The following is a 7,735-nucleotide window of genomic DNA, read 5'->3' as shown; positions in this document are numbered from 1 at the left end:
AAACTCAAATAATCTACTAAAAAGTGGGCAAAGAATCTGAATAGACATTTCTCAAAATAAGTCATACAGATGGCCAAAAAGTATAGACTGCTTCTTGACTAAGTGCATGTAGAAGTAGTATATGTGGGCCTATCTCTAACTTTATTTTTGTAGACTATTCCATATAAGAGTTGGAAAGCTCCTGTGGTATGCTGAACGTGATAATGAGGAATAATCTGAGCACAGTAAGCTCAGATCCCCATGGACATTGTAATAAAACTATTCCCTCCTTCTCCAATAAACTGTGAATTTGTACAACTCATTCTGCTTTTGATGATGCTAAGTTGGTCTTTAATGTATCTACTTTAATTTTGGAAGCTGTAATACATTTTTATAGTAATTAACTTTTATAATATGTTTCTCATCAAAATAATAAATTGTCTTCCTAGCAAAATAGACATTTACATTCCTAAACTTTTGCTACTGTAGAAGTAAATCAAGTAAATGTCTATGAAATATTCAGTTGCCTGAAACTTCTAAACATAAGCATTTATCCTGTAACTCCTGCTTTTCTAAAGGAGATAAAAATGATCTTTCTTAGCAAGAAATACCTTGCAGAGAACAAAGACCAGATAGAGATGACAACAGTATTCATTGAAAGTGATCATGCCTACTTATCAAAAGCAAGATTGATCAGAGGGTGAAATATCCCTTATTTAAGTTAATTGCAGGATATATATTTTTAGTTCCTTATTATATCAATGATAACTTTCTTAAACTTATGAATCACAAAATTGATTTTTCCCTTGAACAGGTAATCTGCTAGAATTTATTGTTGTCTAAGTAAAAATCAGTCTGTGGTTGATCAAGCTAAGAAAGCCAAATAATCTTTAATTTTCTTTTTGGTCCAGAATTATAACAAAAAAGGAAATATTTATGTTGACTATAGATCATGGATAACAGAATATGCATGACTTTTTATTTACCTTGAAAGAACAATTTCTACATTCAAGCAGCCCTCTACTTTGTCCCAAAATGGTTGGCCTAGGTGTCAAATTAGTCCATGAAAAGATACTAGGCATCCTTCATTTCTCACCCCCTTTGGTGTTTTTTAACCGTTTGGGCTTTATACGTTTAGGAATCCACTTCCCTATTTTGCTATTTGTAAATAAAAGATAAACAAGGCAACAAGATTTATTTTGCATTCTGGTTACATCCAAGAAATTAAGTGACAGGCACTGCACCAGCAGAGTTCTCTTAGAGATACTGACATATAATTATGCATTTACTCACCATTTTTCAAGTAAAAAATTTTAAACCCATACACTCATTCTTATATAACCTAGAATAACAGCAATGCTTCCTCTGTATTATTGGGTCAATTATTCCTAAATGCTGTTTTTGACCAGGAGCACATTATGTTCATCTTTTTTTCCCACTTCTTCCAGCTTCCATTTCCTTAGCTTTGTGTTTTAGATTCCTTTATTTGACTCTTCAGCCACAACTGTACCAACAGGCTAAATTCCACAGTCTTTTTGAGATCAAAATCTCAGAAACGACTTCTCATCTAAAATAGTTAATTACCTTCCTGCAAATTGGACATTCAAATCCCTAGATAAACTCTACCCTTCACATCTTGGGAATACATGATATTTTCTAGTGGAGAAAACTGATAACCTTTTTGTACCCTAATTTCCATTTGTCAGCTAGACACTTTAATGTGAATACCACACAGACATCTCAGATTCTTTTTGCACAGGTCTATTTTTCTCTAAAATACTACTGTTTGTTACCTTAGTTCCCTTAGCACATGAGAATCCTCCTTGACACGAACTTCTTCCACATTCAACACATTAAATTCATAACTAAGTTTTTCATGTCTCTACGTTCTTTAGGGACATGTCCACATTTCTCAAAAATCCAACTCTAATACTAGTGTGAGATACCATCTTCTATCAGCTAGATGAGCTCATTTATCCCAGCTAGATGACCTCTACAGTCTTAAATTCTCTCTTCTACCGGATTTGGCCCCAGCAAGGAATTCTCTACAGAGTAGCCTGAGTGATTTTTCTGAAATTCAATTTGATGATTTAATTATGTAAATCTTTCTTTAAAAATATTTCAATTGGTTTCAGGGATTCAAAAATATTTGAGAATCTGGCCTTTATCTAAAACTCCAACTTCGTCTCTTTATTGTTCACCTAGTCATGATTAACTTATTTTCTCTATAACCTCTCAAATTCAAGCTTTTATATTTTCTCTTCTCTCTGCAAACTTTGTCAATCAAAGATTAATGAGTTCAGTGGGGGCAAAAACGTAACTATTTTCTAAGAAAAAAATCTGCTGATTGAGGAGACACAGCCTTCAGTACAAGTGAAAGTATGTTCTCTGTAGAAAAAAGGAAACATCTGGCTTAAAAGTGGAAAGTTCTTATTCAGGTTCTCAATCAAGTCCATTTATACAAATCAAAGATTCAAACTTGTTTGGTTCTGATTGATCAAAATAGGCAGGCACTGTTTGGATGGTTTACAAGCCCCAAACCAGAGGTCTCTGTCAGATGTTTCCTTCAAATAACCAGTGGGGTAGGCGGGTGTTGGCCACAGTTTATCTCGGCACCCACAACAGGAACTGGTTTGGCTTGATTGTAGAAAGGAAGGTCTTGTAACACTTTTACAACATCATTCTGATAACATACAGTATGTGACTCCTCCCTCACCCAGCTATGGCTGCCTGGTCTGCCTTAACTTCAGTCATCTTAGGTAGCTATTGGGAGTCCATTCTCTGTGTCAGCCAGGGACATACTTTAACACCTTGCACCTATCTCACCACGAAATCTCTTTGGTTGCCAGGCCCTTTCACTCATCTATTATTTATTCTCTATGGCTTTTTGAATGACTACTATACATCAGTTATATATTATACTGAGTGCTAGGACATGCTAAGTGAATAGAATAAACATCTCTTGCGTTAAAATATTTATACTAGCATATATTTCAGGTGTCAGTTTAAAACTTCAAATTACTTGAAGACTAGATGAGTTACCATTATTATGTTTTCTTATAACAATGTGTACTTTTTCCATCATAACCTTTATATGTTATGTATAATTTTTTCATGTTTTCCATACAAATTAGAAACTAACTTTGCAAGGGTAGAAAACCAAAGCTGTCTTGTTTATGACTGCATATATGACATCTGGCATATTCTAGCACATAGTTGGCATTGGGAGAATAATTTTAAGTGAAATGAAAAGATATATGGATGCAGTTGAAGAAATTATGTCAAGATCCATTTACAAGTGATCTGCCCATGACATAGCACTTGTCATTGCCAACAGTCCTCGAAAACAGTGAAAATGTATTATGTAAAGTTAGTAAAAAAAATGGAAGTGAAAACTTAGCAAAACGTAAAGGAATTTTCTGTGCATGTGTTTTTGTTTCTTTTTAAAGCAGAATGACAGGTTAAAAAACAAATTTACATGTTTCACATATTCATATAATATAAAAATCATATCTAGGCTTCATAAATAATTTATAGATTTAAATATACTATGACATTAATATAACAAATAATAGAAACAAATTAAATTTTTGAGAAAATTCTATGCACATGTGAAAGGTTCATGTTTTGGTAAATGCAATTTATATTATGAAAATTGGCTTGAAAATAGATTTGATGAAAGAAAAGAAAACATTGTGTCTTAAATACCCATTCAAAGATGTTCTCTATATATGTACCTTTCATTTTAAGTAAATTTGCTTTTTCACATTGTTTGTTATCTGTGTGTGTTTGTCTCTGTTTTGGCTCCATTAAGAGTATTAGATATTGGCCTGGCGCAGTGGCTCATGCCTGTAATCCCAGCACTTTGGGAGGCTGAGGAGGGCAGATCATGAGGTCAGGAGATCGAGACCATCCTGGCTAACACGGTGAAAACCCATCTCTACTAAAAATACAAAAAATTAGCCAGGTGTGGTGGCGGACGCCTGTAGTCCCAGCTATTCAGGAGGCTCAAGCAGGAGAATGGTGTGAACCCAGGAGGTGTAGGATGCAGTGAGCTGAGATCGCGCCACTGCACTCCAGCCTGGGTGAGAGAGTGAGACTCTGTCTCAAAATAAATAAATAAATAAATAAATAAACAAACAAACATAAAATTTTTTAAAAAGGTATTCTTTATTAAACTAGATTTACTAAAGTCATGTTTTCAGTTTATACTTCCCAATAATTTATATCATACATTCTGGAAATACAAGGGGGAGGCCCAGTTGTTCTTCCAGAACAAACTGGAAAAGCACAGGAGAAACAGTGGAAAGAAGGGCACAAGAATTTATTCCTGGATAATAATACAACATCAAGGCAGAGCACCATCGTTACTGTACAGTGTATGTGATTCAATTTAAAACTCAAATACTCAGCTTATAGACTGGCAAATATAAGTCGAGTATATAAATATTTTTGATTTAGGCAAATAATGCATTTTTTTTGCTCTTAAAAATACTTTTATAAAATTTATAATTTTACATTATAAAAGTGAATCTCATATCATAATTTCACTATTTTTAAAAAATTTATTTGCTGCCTAAGAGTACTTTTTTCAGGTATTTAAGATATTATTTGTTGATTTTCTAGTATGCTATATTCTATTACAATATATCCTATTTCTTAATGTTGGTATCAAGGGACAGCTCTGGTCATAGGAAAACCAAAATTTTTGTATTAAAAGAGCCATAGTAAATTTGACCAGCAAATTCACTTTGGAAGATAGTTAGATAGATGAATAAAATATTGTACTCTGGCGAACACAGCCCTTTTTATGGGAAAATATAGAAAGACTCCTATTTTTCAATTTCTCTGTTTCTCCTTCCCACCTACCCCATCCACTACCACCATCAGGCACTTCCCTCATACACCTGCTTCATTCAAGAAATGAAAGCACTGTGCTGTATCCCTCTTGCAGATGAGCATAAGAAATGTCAACCACGATTACTCCAGTCTTCCTCTTTTGATATTTTGATTTTCTCATTCCCCAATTGCTAAGGGGACACAATCAATTTGAATTTAAAAATCTTTTTCTAGCAACTGAGCTATGATTATGCAAGGACATGCTAGTGTTACTTCAATCTTTCCTCTATCTCAGATTGATGATAATAAGGGAAAATCAGACTATCATACCCTCACGTACATTATGATTGAAAGAGTACTAATCTCTTTTCAAGTCTGCCCACTGTTGATAACATATATTAATATGACTGATATAAGGCACAATACAGTGGCTGGCCAGTAATCAAACTGCTGATATGAGAGCCCTATGAGAAATAAATGGAAGAATACAAAGTTATGCCAGTATAGGCCAGGCGTGGTGGCTCACGCCTGTAATCCCAGCACTTTGGGAGGCTGAGGAGGGCAGATCATGAGGTCAGGAGATCGAGACCATCCTGGCTAACACGGTGAAACCCCATCTCTACTAAAAACACAAAAAATTAGCCGAGCATGGTGGTGGGCACCTGTAGTCCCAGCTACTTGGGAGGCTGAAGCAGAAGAATGGCGTGAACCCGGGAAGTGGAGGTTGCAGTGAGCCGAGATCACATCACTGCACTCCAGCCTGGGAGACAGAGCAAGACTCCATCTCAAAAAAAAAAAAAAAAAAAAAAAAAGTTATGCCAGTGTAGACAAGTCATAAATATCTGGGGTGAAAGATCCTTAGCACAAGCTTATATTCTTTCAAGTGCTGATGGCAACAGGCTCCTAGTCAGTGAGGCAAGGAAAAGTGGAAAACTCCTCATCCCAATTAAGGCAGAGTGTACGATATGTACTCACTTCCCTTCTCCCTGCACTAGCATCTCACCCACACCAATGTGGCCCTATGCTTTTCCATAATATCATGGCAAGTCAACACCTACCAAGAATCCAGATGTTACTTTGCAAAAACATTTTTGCTATCAATAGAAATCAGTATCTTTGTCCTAGTTATATTTGATTGAAACTATTTTTATACAGGACCTTTTTGTCTTAGGTTCAATTTACCTTTTACGTACAGAAACAGCTGAGTTAGTTAAAGGAAAAGTCTGTCATGCAAAATTTATATCATATAAAACGTAAATTCTAAAGAATCTTGGATAATATGTGACATGAAATGATTTCAAATATAGTAACTAGTAATTCTGAATATGTCTCTCATTAAATCACTTATCATTAAATATAAACTATGAAATCTTGCAAATATAGTTATTTCTTTTTGACTCTCACACTTGGAAGATGGGTTGGAAAATTAATTTTGAAGATGTATTGCTCGACAAACAAAGTCATGTATCCACCTTCCAAAAAGTTTCCAGTTTTTCTATTTGTTTTAATCATTTAAAAATAATACCAGAACATACCCCATTATATACAGCAAAATATTTCTATAATTCCATGAAATATGGGCAGTGAATCACATGTACTAGTGCTACTACAAAACCAAATCTGATTACTTTGACCCCTCGGTGATGTAATTGAAGACTAAATAGCTCTATTAGTAATTTCCCAGACAATGTTGTTTAATAAGGATCCCCAATATTTCACTGACTTTGTGACCACAAGTGGTTACTTTCCTAACTGTTGTGTTTTCTGAGTGGCTTAGCTTCAAGTTACATGTTAGGTTCGAGTCTTCTCTATGTGTCTCTCACTGGTTCCTGGAAAAATATTTCATGAAGTAGTAATATTGATAGTATTTATTCTGAATCTTAAAGGGTAAGTGTTATGTTAAGTGTAATAGCCAAAGAGAAAGAATACTGTGTGCTCACTTTTATATGTGGAATATTTTTTAAGAAAACAAAAGTAGAATACATAGAAACAGAGAATAAAGTGGCAGTTGCCAGAGGTGGGAAATGGAGGTGGAATAGGGAGATGTAGGTCAAAGTGTACAAAGTCTCAGTTAAGTAGGAGGAAAAAATCTAGAGATCTAAAATATAGCATGAGAACCATCGTTAATAATATCGTATTGTGTCCAGGATATTTTCTAACAGCAAGTTTAGGCGTTCTTACCACAAAGACACAAAAAGTACCTATGTGAGATGATGAATATGTTAAGTTGCTTACCTGTAATCATCCTTTAACCACGTATCAGTATATAAAAATATCATGTTGTATACTGTAAATTTATACAATAAAAAAATTAGTGATATTATTTTAGAGAGAACAATTATATTCAAGTCTATAAGGATATGAACTATCTCATATTCCTAAAATTATTTTCTTTTACTTTTAACAGTTATCCAATTTAAATTTTAAATCATGTATTAATTTTGTTCATTCAGTCAGTCAAAGAAGATTGACAACATTGTGTCAGACAACGTGTTGAAGATATGAACAAAATGGCGATAAATAAATAGACATGGTCCCTATTTTCTTAGAAAAATGAAGGAAATAATCAAATAATCACATCAGTAAACATCCAATAACAGACTCAGATAAGGGCTCTGAAAGAAAATATCAGAGCTCTTTGAGAATATCTAAGAGGAAGCCTGATGCATCGTGGGGCAGTAGGCATAGCTTCCCCCAGAGAAGTGATGCTTCAGGCAAGGACATGTTAACTGGAGGGGAGGGAGAATTTTAAGCAGATGTGGAAATGTGGTAAAAACCACATGACTTAGAAATGATTGGATACGGTATGGAGGAGCAAAGAAGAGGAAGATTTTTCTGACTTACACTGTTTGATGTCTTATTCGTTTTTCTTTCTTTCTTTCTTTCTTTCTTTCTTTCTTTCTTTCTTTCTTTCTTT

This window comes from Piliocolobus tephrosceles, chromosome 4 (genome assembly GCF_002776525.5).
Source record: "Piliocolobus tephrosceles isolate RC106 chromosome 4, ASM277652v3, whole genome shotgun sequence".
Lineage (NCBI taxonomy): Eukaryota > Metazoa > Chordata > Mammalia > Primates > Cercopithecidae > Piliocolobus > Piliocolobus tephrosceles.
This window is presented reverse-complemented; position numbering follows the sequence as displayed.